The 17,645-nt window shown below is 42.4% G+C and overlaps 1 long non-coding RNA gene across 1 annotated transcript; it reads left to right on the plus strand.

Moving 5' to 3' along the window:
- Nucleotides 1-1,980: 1,980 nt before the first annotated feature.
- On the plus strand, nt 1,981-11,383 carry LOC310705499. Its single transcript, XR_014525347.1, has 2 exons — nt 1,981-3,760; nt 10,432-11,383. It is a non-coding gene; the product is annotated as an uncharacterized lncRNA (long non-coding RNA).
- The last annotated feature ends 6,262 nt before the right edge of the window (nt 11,384-17,645 follow it).

The raw sequence follows: 17,645 nt of genomic DNA on the forward strand, positions 1-17,645 counted from the left end.
CAAAAAGAACTCATGAAGGTCACCAAAATAAAACTTTGCCACACCAAGTTCAGATACCTAGGGGTACAAATAACCAGAAACCTCAATAAATTGTACCTCCACAACTACAAGCCCCTGTGGCAACAAATTAACAAAGACCTAAAGAGATGGAATAACATGAATTTCACTCTCTCAGACAAAATAGCCATGATCAAAATGATCACACTCCCAAAACTAACCTACCTATTCCAAACCCTCCCAATCTGGATCCCCTCAACCCAACTTCGCAGTTGGCAGAGAAAACTACACTCTTTCATCTTCTCACATAAAAAACCAAGAATAAGCCCCAAATACCTGCACCTCCCCACCTCAGAAGGAGGATGGGGAATCCCCAACATAGAAGCATATTACATTGCCAACCAAATACGCCATATAATCCCATATATACTAGAAGATGAGACAAAACAATGGGTACACCTAGAGAGGGACACAATTGAAAATACCTGCACCACAACATACCCACTCCTCCCAAACAAACTAAAGAAAATTCCCTCAACACTTAACAGGTACACACAGACCATGCTCAAAGCATGGAAAACGCAAATAGGCAAACTATCCCCAACCCCATCCCCACTAGTCCCCCTGGCGTACCACCCATTATTCCACCATGCAGCACAAAACCTCCAGATAAAAACCTGGCGAGCCAAAGGCTTATATCGCCTAATAGACTTTTATAAAAATAACAAACCCCTATCAACACAAGAAATACAAGACAAACTAGAAGACACCCAAATGCCCTGGTTAACACAACACCAACTACATGCTCTCCTAAACAACCCAACAGTAAAATCAGCAGCAACTAGGCCCCTGACAACCTTCGAAAACCTCCTCCTAACAACAAAGGGAAATGGTAAAGGGACGGTATCCGCAATATACAAAATAATACTCAAAAATCCCGCAAATCCCCTAGACGCAATCAAAAAACAATGGGAGAATGACATAGGCTATGAGATTAATCCCACTCAATGGATCAGAATGTGGTCTAAACCCCCCTTTAAATCCATATCAACGAAAAGAAAAGAACTCACACTGAAACTCACCTACAGGTGGTACCTAACACCAAGGAAACTAGCGCTAATACACCCAGGAACCTCACCAAAATGCTGGAGAGGGTGCACCTCCACAGGCACATACCTCCACATGTGGTGGGAGTGTCCCAAAATCCAACTATTCTGGACGACAGCCATACAAGAAATATGTACAATAACTAAGCAAGTAATAGACATCACCCCAGAATTGGCCCTACTAAACATCTTCCAAGACAACAATGCCCATTTACACCACAAAGAACTCATAACCCACCTGCTCTCAGCAGCCAGAAACACCATAACCAGACACTGGAGAGACCTGTCAGGAGTAAGCATGGACCAATGGTACCAAATAGTATGGGAAACAGCCCTACTAGAAAAATTAACTAATAAACTGAAACTGACACGGGGACAAACAGAAGAAGACACCTTCACCCCGGTATGGCTCCCCTTTATCACACACACAGCCCAACAGGACATTGACAATAATCCACCAACAGCATACAAATCAATATGGCTAACCTGATCCAAAACACCCACCCACCTCACTCACACACGAAAACAAAGATCACCACAGCCAATCACAAGCAAACAATCACACCCTAGGCCAACCTCAACCTCTCTCACCACCAAAGGAACACAAGTGAACAACACAAACAACGCTGACACCAAACTCTACACACATTAAACATAATAGAAACACCGCCACCCGACCCCACCCCCATCCATCTTCCCTCTCTCCACCCCCCCTTTTCTTCTCTCTCTCTTTTTTCTCCCCCCCCCTAATGCCTCAGCAAATGAAATGGACTTGTAAAAATGTTACATGAAAAAAAAACAAACCAAAAACGAGGCACTACACTTTTGTAAAACAAGAAAATCCTTAATAAAATATTTATAAAAAAAAAAATAAAAATCACATTGTTAGGAAAGCAATTTATAATGTTTGGATTAGATATAAAGATCTGTTGGAAAATAAAACCCCATGGTGGTTGTCGCCAATGGAGGCTAAAGCTGCGAAAAAGCTTAACATGGAGGCCGAATGGCCAAAATATTGGGAAATTCTGGAACAAGAGGGTGAGAAACTGAAATTACAGAGTTATGAGAAATTGAAGTCTAAAGTACGAGATTGACTCCATTATTATCAAATAATGGAGGTGTATAAACAGGACAGGAAAATTGGCTTCCAGGCGGAGAAATCAAAACTAGAAACAGAACTGTTAGAACCCAATACTAAGAATTTGTCAAGAATGTATAACTTGTTGCTGAAATGGAATACACAAGATGAAACTGTTAAATCAGCCATGATTAAGTGGGCACAAGACATTGGTCATAATATTATGTTTGCTGACTGGGAACAGTTGTGGACCACCGGTATAAAATTCACGGCATGTAATGCCTTAAGAGAGAATATTATGAAAATGATTTATAGGTGGTACATGACCCCAGTCAAGCTTGCAAAAATCTATCATTTGCCCGATAATAAATGTTGGAAATGTAAGGAAACTGAAGGTACCTTTTTTCACCTTTGGTGGACGTGCCCGAAGATTAAGGCTTTCTGGGAAATGATATATAATGAAATGAAAAAGGTACTTAAATGTACTTTTCCCAAGAAACCAGAAGCCTTTCTCTTGGGCATTGTCGGCCAATTGGTGTTAAAGAAAGATAGGATTTTTTTTATGTATGCTACTACAGCAGCAAGAATTCTCATCGCAAAGTATTGGAAGACACAGGATCTACCCACTCTGGAAGAATGGCAGATGAAGGTGATAGACTATATGGGACTGGCCGAAATGACTGGCAGAATCCGAGACCAAGGGAAAGAGACGGTGGAAGAAGATTGGAAGAAATTCAAAATTTATCTTAAGAAATATTGTAAAATCAATGAGTGTTAAAATGTTGAAGTTATAGAAAAAAGGGGATTACAGCTGCAAAAGATCAAGTAAAAGAGAGGAACAAGGGAAAATTAGATAAACTTAAGGGGAGGATTTGCTGAAATAAATTTGGAAATAGGGATGCAGAAAGGGGAGGTATGGGGAAGTCGGTGAAGTAGGGTTTAAGAAAAAAGGGATTTGAAATTATACTTGTGTGTTTATGTGTTTGTTTGTATTGTGTATTGTTTGTGTTTATATAAATGTTGAAAAACCAATAAAAATTTTATAAAAACAAAAACAACTGGAGCCCCAAGTTTGCTTTAAAGGGAAAGTAGGCTGGCCGTGTGACACCCTCTGCTGGACAAAAGCACTGCCCCAGAATCTGAACCACCCCCAGTAGTGCTAAATGGAATGAATAGATTGCAAAACAGAAGTTTGATCGGCACCTCAACCTATAGGGAGCTTCCAGGTGCTTTCTATACCACCCACAGAATTGTGGCTTCTACTGGCAACACACACAGGAGAACAAATGAAAGACAAACACAATGAGAGGGCAAAAACCTGGAAAGGGCCATACCAAATGGACATCCGGTGTGAAGAAGTCACTTTCCCCACTGCTGAACAATGCCACAGGTAGAGGAGATGGAATGCTAGAAGTGTTCTCCGGGGCAAGGGGAGCTTCTGGGAAATTGAACTACGGGCTCAAAGTATTACTTTTTTAAAAAGTTGCTGCCATTATAGGCATTACAGGTAGAAAGCTGGAGGTCGAGCAGGCCCAGGCTGTGCTGCGCCCAAGAGTGGGGGTGAAGGGAGAAGGGAGAAGTGAAGAAACAGGGAAAGCTTTTCTTTTTTTTTTATAAAATATTTATTAGGAGTTTTTGAGCAGTATAACACCAAACACATAAAACACCATCACCAACATAAAACAAACAAAAAAGAAAAAAAGCAAGAAATTAACACACAATAGATAAAATACAACATAATTAATTTCCAAAAAAACCATATTTTCATAACCTTCTTTCGGGACTTCCTCACATCTCCCTTATCTGTGTTCCCAGTTATTAAGTTAAGGCAGCAATACTTCACCTTCTTTCAACTCTTACTTTATAATTTTCAAATATTATGTCTCCAATTTTAATTTTTACTTTCACATACTTTAGTGTTTAGGTTTGACATAATATTATATAAAGTTTCATCCTTTTTCTTATAGATCACTTATTTTCCTACTTTTTCCAACTAGTTTACTGGTGCCAGGTTAATTTTCTATCCTGCATCATCTTAGCATTCATACAATTTACAATGTTTTTGTAAATAGTCCTTAAACTTTTTCCAGTCCTCTTCCACCGTCTCTTCTCCCAGGTCCCAGATTCTGCCAGTCATTTCTGCCAATTCCATGTAGTCCATCAGTTGCGTCTGCCATTCTTCCAGAGTGGGCAAATCTTGGATCTTCCAATATTTTGCGATGAGTATTCTTGCTGCTGTTGTTGCATACATAAAGAAAGTTCGGTCCTTCTTTAACACCCTCTGGCCGACAATACCCAAAAGGAAGGCCTCTGGTTTCTTAGGAAAAGTATACCTAAATACCTTTTTTAACTCATTATAGATCATTTCCCAGAAGGCCTTAACCCTTGGGCATGTCCACCAGAGGTGAAAGAATGTTCCTTCAGTTTCCTTACATTTCCAACATTTATTGTTTGGCAAATGGTAAACTTTTGCAAACTTGACTGGGGTCATGTACCACCTGTATATCCTTTTCATAATGTTTTCTCTCAAGGCATTACATGCCGTGAACCTCACACCGGTGGTCCATAACCTTTCCCAGTCAGCAAACATAATGTTGTAGCCAATGTCCTGTGCCCATTTTATCATAGCTGATTTAACCGTTTCATCCTGAGTGTTCCATTTTAACAGCAAGTTATACATTTTTGAAAGTACCTTAGTTTTTGGTTCTAACAATTCTGTTTCTAGTTTCGATTTTTCCACCTGGAAACCTGTTTTTTTGTCCATATTAAAAGTCTCCCTGATCTGAGCATAATGTAACCAATTTCGCACTTTGTCCTTTAGTTTCTCAAAACTCTGCAATCTCCAGATATCTCCATCTTTTTCTAATATTTACCAATATTTTGGCCATTTGGCCTCCATATTGAGTCTTTTCTGAGCCTTAGCTTCCATTGGTGACAGCCACCTTGGGGTCATATTTTCTAGTAAGTCTTTGTATTTTGTCCAGACATTAAACACTGCTTTCCTGACAATATGGTTCTTGAAAGCTCTATGAACTTTTACCTTTTCATACCACAAATATGCATGCCATCTGTCAGGGAACTGCCATCAGAGGCACGGGAGAAGGAGAGGGTCTCTGATTCTGCAGGGGAAGGTCCAAGCGCTAGAGGGAGACTCAGCCGGGAGGAAGGGGAAGAGAATGAGTGTGACACCAGGGATCCAGGAGAGCAACGGGACAGGGAGGTGCAGGGGCTCCAGGACTCTTCGTTGGAAGTTAGCGAGGAGAGCCCAAGCACCCCGGTGCCCACGCCCACCCTGCGCAGGAGACTCCCGCGCAGTGAGAGGCGGAAACGATTGGGCATCAAACAACTCTTATGTTGGCAACACTTTAAGAAACGCCCACAGACAGATTCTACAAGTGACTAAGGGCAGCCACGCTAATATGGGCTGCGTAGTCCAGAGGGTTTAACCAGGCAATCCGATGCTCAAACGGAGCAGGATTACGCACGAGTAACTCCCAACCACTACACCATCCAAAAGCGTTATTAAACCCTTCCAAATCCAAAATATCAGTGTTCTCCAGAAGCAGCCAATCTTTCAACAAGCAGAAAGCTGGTGATTCATAATACAACCTTAAGTCTGGCAGGGCAAACCCCCCTCTTTCCTTAGCATCAGTTAGTATTTTAAATTTTATTCTGGGCTTTTTGCCCTGCCAGACAAATTTGAAAATATCTCTCTGCCACCTCCTGAAACACTCCACCTTGTCCACAATCTGTAGGGTCTGAAACAGAAACATTTTTGGCCATACATTCATTTTTATCGCAGCAATTCAGCCCAACAAGGAAAGTTTCAATCTTGACCAACTTTCTAAATCTTTTTAAATTTCTGACCAGCACTTTTCATAGTTGTCCTTAAATAGGTTCAAAATTTTGGCTGTCATATTTACCCCTAGGTATTTTACCTTTTTAACCACGTTTAGGTCTGTCTCTTTCTGAAACCTTTCTGACTCTAAAGTTGTCAAGTTTTTTTCCAAAACCTTGGTTTTTTGCTTATTTAGTTTAAATCCCGCCACCCGACCAAACTCTTGAATCAGTTCTAACGCCCTTTTCGTACTAGATTCTGGCTCCTGTAATGTCAAAACCAAGTCATCTGCGAAAGCTTTAAGTTTATATTGTTTGGCTCTGACCTGTATTCCTTCCACCAACCGGTCCCTTCTGATCATGTTCAAGAGCACCTCCAGGACTGAAATAAATAACAATGGGGAAATAGGGCAACCTTGTCGTGTTCCTTTCTCAATCTTAAACTCTTCTGTCACCACATTGTTAACTATCAATTTAGCTTTTTGTTCTGAATAAATTGCTTCTATACCCTTTTCCAACCCCCGTCCCACTCCCATCCCTTCAAAGTTTTTCTTCATAAACTTCCATGAGATGTTGTCAAAGGCCTTCTCCGCATCTATAAAAATCAGTACTGCTTTTGTATTAATGTTCGTTTGCAAAAGTTCCAAAATATCAATAATGTTCCTCGTGTTATCAGATAAATGTCTACCTGGGAGAAAACCTGCCTGATCTTTATGAATCACATCGTTTAACACTCTTTTTAATCTGTTTGCTAAAATGTCTGCAAAAATTTTGTAATCCACATTTAAAAGAGAGATGGGACGGTAGTTCTTGAGTTGTGTCTTTTCAGTTTCTGATTTGGGTATCAATGTGATGAAAGCTTCTTTCCACGATTCCGGTGCTTTCTTCCCCTCCATAATTTCATTGCAAACCTCCATTAATGGTTGAATCAAATAGTCTTTCAATATCTTGTAATACTTGGAGGTAAGCCCATCTGACCCTGGAGATTTACCCAATTGCATGTTCTGAATGGCACCTTCAATTTCTTGTTGTGTTATTTTATAGTTCAATATTGTCCTATTTTCTTGGGATAGTTTTGGTAGTCCATTACTTCTTAAAAATTGGTCTATCTCAGTTTCTTTTTGCGGCCCTTGGGTGTAAAGTTGTTTAAAATATCTCTGGAAACACTTTCTAATCTCCACAGGGTTCTGGATGTTTCTCCCTTCAATTTCAAGATGAGTAACCGTGTTCAGGTTTTGTCTCTTTTTCAACTGCCATGCTAACAGTTTTCCACATTTGTTTGCCAAATCAAATGTCCCTTGTTTCATTAACTTAATTTTCCACTCAACTTCCTGATTTATCAATTTAGAATATTGTGCTTGATAAAGTTTAATTTCTCTCAAAATCTCCTGTGATTTTGGTTTCGATCTTAACTTTTTCTCACATTCCTTTATTTTCTCCAGAATCTTATCTTTTTTCTCATTCTGCACTCTTTTCTTTATTGTATTCTGTTGTATCAGAAACCCCCTCATGACCGCTTTACTTGCGTCCCAGATTACTCTTTTTTCCACTGTAGTGTTCAAATTTATTTCAAAATAGTCCTTCAAAGTCATTTGGGCCTTCTTAATAGTCTCCTGATTTCTTAATAAGGTGTCATTCATTTTCCATCTAAAGGAGCCGGTTGGGATTAATCTCATTTCCATCTTTACTGCATTATGGTCGGAGCAGGTTTTTGGGCAGATTTCCACCTTTCTAGTCTTAGGTGCCAGTCCTCTAGTTATCCATATTTGGTCGATTCTTGTCCATGTCAGTTGGGCTTCAGAAAAGAATGTCCCTTCTCTTCCCAGGGGGTTCTTTGTCCTCCAAATGTCAATCAAGTCCATATTGTCAGTTAATTCAAAAAAAGTTTTTGGTAGTCTGCCCTCCTTTGACACGCTTTGACTTTGCGCTTTGTCCATGTTTGTGGATACCACCCCATTCATATCTCCCATCATAATGATGTTACTATAGTCCAGGTAGTCCAGCATTGTCTCATGCAGCTTCTTGTAAAATTCCGATTTCCCCTCATTCGGAGCATAAATTCCCAATATCAAAAACTTTTCCCCTTGTGTTTGTATTTCAATTGCCAAAATTCTTCCCTGCTCATCTTTAAAAAGAAATTTTGGTGACAGGCTCTCCTTTGCATATATCACCACTCCACTCTTCTTCACTCGGTCCGATGAGATAAATTCTTGGCCTAGTCTCTTGTTAATTAGCACTTTTCTGTGGAGCCTAGTCACATGTGTTTCCTGCAGGCAGATAATGTCCAATTGCTCTTTCTTTAGTAGATGAAATATCCTTCTCCTTTTTTCCAGGGAGTTACAGTCATTAATATTCCAGCTTAAGAGCTGCAGAGACATCCTGGACCAATCTGTTATTCCTTAGGTGGTGGTGTCTCTTTCTTCTGTTCTTCAGGCCCCAAAGGTGTAGGTACAGGCAGTGGCCCAGACCCTGGGGTTCCTCCAATCCCTTTCTGAAGGTCTTCTCCGTAGTCGCTCAAAAACTTTTCTTTGTCCTCGGCTGTTTTGATTTTCACCTTCTTCCCTCTAAATGTAAAAGATAATCCTTGAGGGAATTCCCACCTGAAGACGATTGAATTGCTTTTCAGCAGTTTCGCCAACTCTGTGTAGGTTGATCTGAGTTCCAGTAGTTGTTTAGGGATATCCTTGTAAATTTCCACTCTCAAATCTTGAATTTCAAGTGACTTTTTAAAATGTGCACTCAATATCTTGTCTCTTTCCTCCTTTGTTCTCAAAGCAATCAAACAGTCTCTGGGCCTGTCTCTTCTTGCTACTTTTCCAAGTCTGAAAGCGCTCACAATTTTAAAGTCCTTATCTTCTTCCAAAGGCCAAAATTTTGTAAATTCTTTTGTCAGGTATTTGATTAAATCCCCTTGTTTAAGTTCTAAGATTGACCTCAGTCTCAAATTATTTTCCCGACTTCGTAATTCTATCATAGACAGATAGGCCTGTTGTTCGCCAATCTGCTTGTGCAATGGTTTTACCTCCTCCTTTAATGCTTCAACTTTTTGGTTAGCTTCCTCAGCCAATTTATGATTTTCTGTAGAAGCTTCAAATAGTTTCCCAATTGATTGTGCGTTCAAAGCAACTTGTTCAGTCAATTTATTAACACTGGCTGTGTTTTGGTCAATCTTAGCCGATTGCTCATCCACTTTTTTATCCAGACTTTCCAATTTTTCAAGGATTTTGTCCAATACTGAAGCGGATCCTCCTGTGGCCATACCTTCCAGCAAAGTTTGCTCAGTTTCCTCCTCTTGTGTCCCCAGAATAGCAGGAACAGATGATCTGCGCAGCTGTGAAGTTAAAGTTGTTTGTTTTGCTTTAGCCGATCTTGTTTTCCCAGTGCCGCTCATTCCACTTCTGTCTACGTGCCAAGGTCAAACTGTGTACGATCCCATGGGAATCCACAAGCCCAGAGAATAAACAGAAAAGGAGGGAAGGAAAGAAAGTCCCAGAGAGTTGTAAATCCAAAATCCTCTAGGGGGAGTTCAAACGTGTCTTGGGGAAAACAGCTAGTTTATTATTCATAAAAGTTTTTTTCTCAAATTGTTCCTAAGCTTCAGAATTATTAAAACAGTGTCCAAACAGCCTCAAATTTCCAAAAGACCTTCGGATCTCTTATAGTTAGCAGAGTTAATCTTTAAAGTAAAACAATGTCTCTAAAAAGTGCCAGAAACAGTGTTTCAGTAACAATTCAGGTAACACTCAATTGTATCAGTTCAGAGTAGCAAAGTAACAAAGTCCACAATCTGACAGTTCTATCAATCTGGCAGTCCGACTGCCTAGGTCTCTTAGTAAAATTTATAAGTCCAAAGGAAGAGGTAAAAACAGTCCACGACCAGAAAGGTTAAATCCACTGATATCAGCAAAACCAGTTCAAGTAATGCACGGATTATTGCCTTTAGGCGCCACTTCAAAGGCACCAGATAGATCAAAGTCTTTGTTTTAAGTCTTTAAGCAGAGCCGGAAGACGGACTTCCTGGTTGCGTCTCCCGCTTTAGCCGAATTTTAAATTAATTTGGTCCCCAATTCTTTCAGTCTCTCTTACTCACGGGTTGTTGCTTTTTAGTTGAATGTTCCCAGGAAAAAAGGTCAGCGCTCACCGACAGCAGCTATGCGGCTTCACTCCACAGAAAGAGCGATCGACTCACAGCACCGCGCCAGCCCTTCCATGTTCCGGAGCCCCTTACGAGGTCCCTTCTTCATTTCGGGGGGCGCTTCTGGTACCCGCCGAGTCCCACGACCACAGGCTTTCGCTGCCTGTGGGTTTCCGACTTCAGTCTCCGCTTCGCCGTAGCGGACGACCCGTTTCCATGGAGCTTCCCCTTCACAGCGCGAAGGAGACCGCCATTGCCGTTCGCGCCGCCTCCGGAAGTCCCCGAAACAGGGAAAGCTTTTCCTTCCCAAAGTCTCCGGTGCGGCTCTGAATTTCACCTGGTCCAGAATTGTCCAGTGGAGCCACAGGATTTTTCCAAGGCCGTTTTCTGTGGCAACAAGATAACAAGAGAACTGGCAGAGACATGTCGTCACAGCATCATTTGGCTGCTGCTATGGCAACAGTGAAAAACTGTGACCAGGCCATGGGCTGAGCTGGGTGATTGACAGTGGGGCCAGTCACCACTTTATGCCATCGCTATCTAGTGGTTTTTTTGTGGAACTGCAAGGCTGTGAAAACTGGAAGAAGTGTAACTCTTGCAGATTGTTCCAAGCGCCAGCTAACTATGTCTGGCTCTGTTTATTGTTCTTTTTTGCAGGCGGAGATTGAGGCCTATGTCGTTCCAGAGATGCAGTGCTGTTTGCTTTCTGTTTCCTCTCTTGCCCATGATGGGTTCAAAGTGTGTTTTGAAAATAATGTGTGTTCCATTTCCAGAGGTGGGCGACAACTGGTCAGTGTTAAGTGCAAAGACAGGCTGTTTGTGCTAGAAACACGTATTGCAGGCAAATGTCCCACTGAGGATGCACAAGCACAGTGTGCTAACGTTCCCATCCATGATGGGTGCCATCATGGCGTTTGGCACCAGAGAATGTCACATGTCAAGTGCGGGTATGTGAAGAAGGTCCCAGGGTGCAAAGAGGGGTGTAAGATGAAAGCATGTGACATACCTGGAATGCAGTGTGGAGTTTGGTGCTTAATGGGTTAACCTCTGGTATGCCCTGTACCTGGGAGAGGCTTCTACAGGAAGCCAAGACAGAAGTCACGTCATCTCTTTGTTCTGTGAGTTTGGTTTCACTTTTCCTCCGAGAGCGAGAGGAGAAAGACGCAATGGGTTTTAGCTCCGATGGACTTGTAATGCTGTGCTTGCAAATAAAGCTTTTAGCTTAGAGAAGCTGTCTGGACTATATTCCCTCCCCTTTTCTCACACACGGAAGACGCTGCGTGTCTGCTATTTGTTTTTCTACCCGGGGTCATGCTTCTCAGAGTGTGCTCAAGAGGGAATCATGGCTTGATGGAGAAAGCAATAAATCAGCAAATGCAGGGCCTTCAAGAAAGCCAAGGTTTAGACGTGCTCTTATCCTAGGTCTGACAGGGTAACCACAAAACCTTTTGAGCTAGTCCATGCAGACGTTTGGGGCCCTATGCCAGGTGCCGGTCTGGGCGGAGCCAAATTTGTGCTATCTCTGGTGGATGATTATTCCAGAAATGGGTGGATTTTCTCTCTGAAGCACAAGGGAGAGGCCGCTGCTTTGGTGAAAGACTGGATAACGGCAGTGAGAACTACTGTTCTTACTGCGGGTCAAGAGCTTACAATCAGATTGCGGTGGAGAGTTCACCAGGTCTGCGTTGCAGAACTTCTTCTGCCAGAAAGGCATACACCACAGGTTGACTGTAGCAAATTCTCCTCAGGAGAATGGAGTTGCAGAATTCAGGTAGAGAACGCTTTAGGAGGCAACTGAAGCCATGCTCTTTGACACAGGGTTGCTCCAGCGGTTTTGGGTGGAAGCGTGGAAATCTACATCGTTCACTCTGAACCGTTCTTACAGTTCTGTAGTAGGGGACACGCCCTATTTTCTGCTGCACAGCAAGAAGCCCAAGGTGCATTTCTTCTTTGTGTTTGGATGTGAGGCTTGGGTCCTTGTGCCAAACACAGAAAGGGTGGCCCTAGGTCCCAGAGAATGATCCTTTGTTGGTATGAGCCAGGGACCAAGTGGTGGAGATTTGCCTATCCAGAAGGCAATCAGTCTAGGATTCTGTGCTGAGTTCTGTGAGCAGAGTGGGTGGCAATGCATACTTGGGAATCCAGACATTCTTTCAGAGAGTCTGCTTGACTCTGCTGATGAAGGAAAGGTAGAAACTGATCCTGCTGCTGATGCTCAGAGTCCCAACCCAGAGCAGGAACAGGAAAGGGCATCTCCTAAAGCTGTTAAGCTAGAGCCAAAGAGTGCTCCTCCTCACCCACAAGTCCAGCTGAGAAATCCAGAAGGCGCAGTAAGTCAGAGGGGAAGTTATCTGAGAGCAAGGACACACTAGTTGGCCCTAGTGGGTCAGAGGGGGTACCTGAGGTTGTGCTGAGGTGTTCAGCTCACACTACTAAAGGAATACCACCTGAAAGGTTTGAGGTCACTAGCGTGTGGATTGGTGTGGCTCAGTGTGAACCAGAGAGTTTTGAGGAAGTTCAGAAGTTGCCTGAAGAGGAAGCCAGGAAGTGGCAAGAGGCAATGCAGAAGGAAATGAACTCAATGGAGTCTCTAGGTGTGTTCTCCATCACGACGCTGCCAGCAGGCAAGCAGGCCGTGAGCAGCCGCTGGGTTTACCGTCTTAAACCCACAGCAACTGGAGAACCGCAGTACAAGGCTAGGCTGGTAGCCAGAGGGTTTACACAGTGGAACAGCTGCTTTACACTGAGGTGTATGCTCCTACTTCCAGAAGTAAAACTCTGTGCATGCTCTTAGCCATTGCTGCAGAGAGGTCATCAGGTGCATCACTTTGATGTGGATGTAGCCTATTATACACAAAAATTGGGTCCCCCCTTTGTGGAAATAACATACTGTCAGACACAGCATTCCTACATAATAACACACAACATACTAATTAAATAATCAGTTGCATATCTTGAGGCAATCATGATCTTTTACATATCTTTTCAATCCTGGGGCACAGAGTCTTGAGGTTTAAAAGGTGAGAGAATGTGCTTGCAATTCAACTTTCCCCCCTTTGTCAGCCCCCTCCCTGTCAGTCTATATCCTTTGGAAAGAGATAGCTGTGGCCACTCTGGTGTCTTTTGTTGTTGTTGCTGCAGGTAATAAATAGTCTTGTGGTCACGAGGAATTGGGCTGAGGGTTTTCCATCATTGGGTCTGCGTTGACATCTGTAGAAAGGATATCCTGGAGGGTGGGGCAGGACTTTTGGGACTTAAAGACACAGTTATAAAGGTAAGAGGTAAAAGCCAAAAAGGGGAGAATCTCCTTGAGTTTTCTTGGGAAGCAGAAAACAATAAAAATATTGGCGAGTAAAGCATTTTATTCATTTCAATATTATTATCACATTTCCATATAATTACGACTGTTATTATATGCTAAAAATATAAAAAATTAAAAAATAAAAGGAAAACAAAAGTAAAAAAAGATAACCAGCTAAACAATTTTTTCCAGATAAAAAATAAATGGACTTGACAGAACTACAGTGGATTTTTTAAAAAAAAAATATGATTAAATAATACAAAGATATTATCAAAACCACACAGATTGTTACTGGACTGGAACCTTAAGGACTAGGAGGTGAAGGCGGTGATGGTGAAATGGGCACACGATTGTGGCTATCCAATCAAGATGAAAAATGAGGGAAATTATGGGAAAAGACTTAAAATTCACCACATGCTATCTGATTTTTAGATGGTACCTGACCCCATCCTAATCAGTCAAAATAAATAAATATCAGCAATAAGTGTTGGAGATGCAGACAAAATGAGGGAACCTTATTCCACAAGTGGTGGACATGTCCCCAAAGGGAAAATAAAATAAAGTAAAATAAAATTAAATAAATGCTATTTATTTTAAAGAAAACCAAAGCTTTCCTATTTGATATTCTAACAATAAGCATACCAAATGAAAATAAAAGAGTGTTTCTTTACACAACAACAGCGGCTAGGATGTTAATAGCAAAATACTGGAAAATGAGTTAATATCAACAAAAGATGAGTGGCAATTAAAGTTGTGCTTGTACCTTGAAATGGCCACAATGCCAGAACTTCCAAGAGACTGAGATCTACTCCCAGTAATAAAAATCCTGCCAGTGATCTACCCATTGTCTTTGCCCAGAGTTCTTGAGCTTTTCTCAGGGAGCAGTGACCAGAGTTGTGGATCGACCGCTAGATCATTTAACAAATTAAAATTACATAAACAATCGTGCTTTAAAAGTACATACCATATATGAAGTATCAAGATAATAGAACTTTTAACACAGTGGTTTCTTCAGAGAACAACAAGTCTTGCAATGTATATAGACAGGTGCATCATTGATTTTAGCTACAGGTGACAGCAATGAGCAGCTGTAAGGTTTTCTTCTTTAAGTGACCCCTTTAAAACAACAAATGTAAAACAAACTTTATCCATTCACAGGTTTGTTAATTTGTTAAAATATGTTGAATTACGACATTGTATTCATTTATATTACCGTACTTAGAATATGTACAATGGATGGAGTCCATGAGAGCGAAACAAGGCATTATTCCGGAAATCCTTGTCAAGACTGTGGAACTGCCGGTAGCAGAGTCGAGAGCAAAACTGACAGAATATGCCGAGTTGGACAAACTAACAGGGAAAATCAGATATATTAAGGATCAAAAGTTTATTGAGGACTGAGGGAAATTTGTGGGTTATCTGGAGAATAAATGTTTTGTAAATACAACGCTAGTGGGATTTAAAGAGGCACTGTAAAGAACTAATAAGTATTGTTTAATAGAAATAATGTATGAAGGGAGGAACGAATGGCAATATGGAAGAATGGAATGTGCCTTAAAGATATAAACACGAATGAATGTCAATGACGCTGAAGGAAGTTCAAAATGTATGAGATGTATTGAAATATGGATATAATGTATAAATAATGGGAAATCAATAAAATTTTAAAATACCAAAAAAAAAAAAAAAAAAAAAAAAGACTGTGGAACTGTAATAGGCTCCAGTTTGGACTTTATGAACGTATGTGAAACAGAGACTAGCAGACATTTGGTCCTTATGAAAGAACTGATTTATTGGGACTTCCATCTACATTATTGCACTTTATGTGTTGTTTATGTGCAAGATAAACCTTTGATATTGTGATAAGAATATGTAGAAGAGTATTGTTTATGTGAATCCACAGACTGTTATGTTTTGTGTGTTTGTCAATTCCGGGAACAGCATTCCTGACCCAGATGTTTACAGGAAGTCCCTCAGATGATTCCCCTTTCAAACGGGATACTTGAACCTAGGCCAGTATGGTCCTACTCTCTGTCAGACGGACAACCCCTTCCCCAAAGCCGCTCCCTCCCCCACTTCCCCATGGGGGTCCCCCACACCATCCATCACTCACCAGGATGGCTTTGGCTGTCTCCTGCTTGGAGCACTTCAGGGTTCGGAGCCCCCTGAGCTGAGCTGCCTGGCAGTTGTGAATCACCTCCGGCAGGTACAGCTGATCTTCCTCCAGCAGCTGAAAGGCAAAGTCAGTCCCTTCTCCACCTCCGAGAGGGCAGAGTGGGGGGCAAGGAGGGCAAGTGTGGGTCCCTGCTCTGGTTCTCTCCAATACTCACCCCTGGGGGAGGGATGTGCAACCGCAGCACATCTGCAAAGAGAAGGACATGGGGACAGGTGAGTCCGTCCCTGAGCACCTGGCAAGGCTATTCCTGGCAAGGCTAGTCCAGGAGAGCCAGTGTGGTGTAGTGGTTCAGAGCGATAGTCTCGTAATCTGGTGAACCGGGTTCGATTCCCTGCTCCTCCACCTGCAGCTGCTGGGTGACCTTGGGCCAGTCACACTTCTCTGAAGTCTCTCAGCCCCACTCACCTCACAGAGTGTTTGTTGTGGGGGAGGAAGGGAAAGGAGAATGTTAGCCGCTTTGAGACTCCTTAAAGGGAGTGAAAGGCGGGATATCAAATCCAAACTCTTCTTCTTCTACTGCAGGGGAGGAGGGACACCCCAGGCCTTGGGGGCCAATCCTGGCATCCTTCAACCAGAATGTGGCTCCCCAGGCCAGGGGTAGGCAAACTAAGGCCTGGGGGCTGGATGCGGCCCAATCGTCTTCTCAATCCGGCCTGCGGACAATTCGGGAATCAGTGTGTTTTTACATGAGTAGAATGTGTCCTTTTATTTAAAATGCCTCTCTGGGTTATTTGTGGGGCATAGGAATTCATTCCCCCCCCCTGATATAGTCTGGCCCCCTACATAATAATAATAATAATAATGATAATAATAATTTATTTATACTTTGCCCATCTGGCTGAGTTTCTCCAGCCACTCTGGGCGGCTCCCAGTCGAGTGTTAAAAACAGGACAGCAGTAAATATTAAAAACTTGAACAGGGCTGCCTTCAGATGTCTTTTAAAGATAGCTGCTTATTTCCTTGACAACTGATGGGAGGGTGTCCCACAGGGTGGGCGCCGCTACCAAGAAGGCCCTCTGTCTGGTTCCCTGTAACCTCGCTTCTCGCAATGAGGGAACCTCCAGAAGGCTCTCAGAGCTGGACCTCAGTGTCCAGGCTGGACGATGGGGGTGGAGACGCTCCTTGGTCTGAGGGACGGTGGACGGTGGACCGGTTCCACTCCACCCTTTTAAAATTTAAATATCAAAACAGATCCCAACTTTCAGAGCATGTAAACCGCATGCGTGGAAAGACCGCTGTGCCACTCACAGAAATAGGACTATACTTCCTTCTCCCACCTTTAAAGTGTACATAAGGAACCTCAACTCCTCTCTTCAAGCCAAAAGACAACACTTCCCCGTCCCCGGGCAAAACCCCTGGGCTTTCATTAGCAGAGCCGCCATCACGCCAGTGGCGTTTACCTCAGCGAGACGCAAGGACTGACTGAGCGGGCGGCGAGATGCTTTCAGCCTCGGAAACTTGGCGGGTTCTGAAATGGCCGTGCAGGCCAGATTCATGACCCTGACAGGCTGGATTCGGCCCACGGGACATAGTTTGAGGACCCCTGGCTTACACTGACTGGGACATTCTGCATGCCAAGCAGATGCTCTAGGGCTCCCCATATTTCACTAGCCTTTCAAGGTTATGCTATTAGCAACCGTGGAGATTCCACCTGCCTCTTTTGAAAGGAGAAAACTCACCTGATCAATTAATAATAATAATAACAACAACAACAACAACAACAATAATATTTATACCCACCCACCTGGTTGGCTTCCCCAGCCACTCTGGGCGGCTTCCAACAAAATATTAAAATACAATAGTCCATCAAATATTAAAAGCTTCCCTAGACATAAAAATAATAACAATCCATTTTCAGTCCATTTACCGTAATTAGCAATCAAGCATTTCTGGAAAGGGAAATGGCATACTTTTTTATTAGCCTAAATAGCATGCATGAGAAAGTATTACTCATTTATGATGAGACTAGGATTTATTTATTTTGAACCTCGCTGGGTTCCTCCTTGGCCAGTGCG

Source organism: Podarcis liolepis (genome assembly GCF_965112155.1).
Source record: "Podarcis liolepis genome assembly, chromosome: 4".
Taxonomy (NCBI): domain Eukaryota; kingdom Metazoa; phylum Chordata; class Lepidosauria; order Squamata; family Lacertidae; genus Podarcis; species Podarcis liolepis.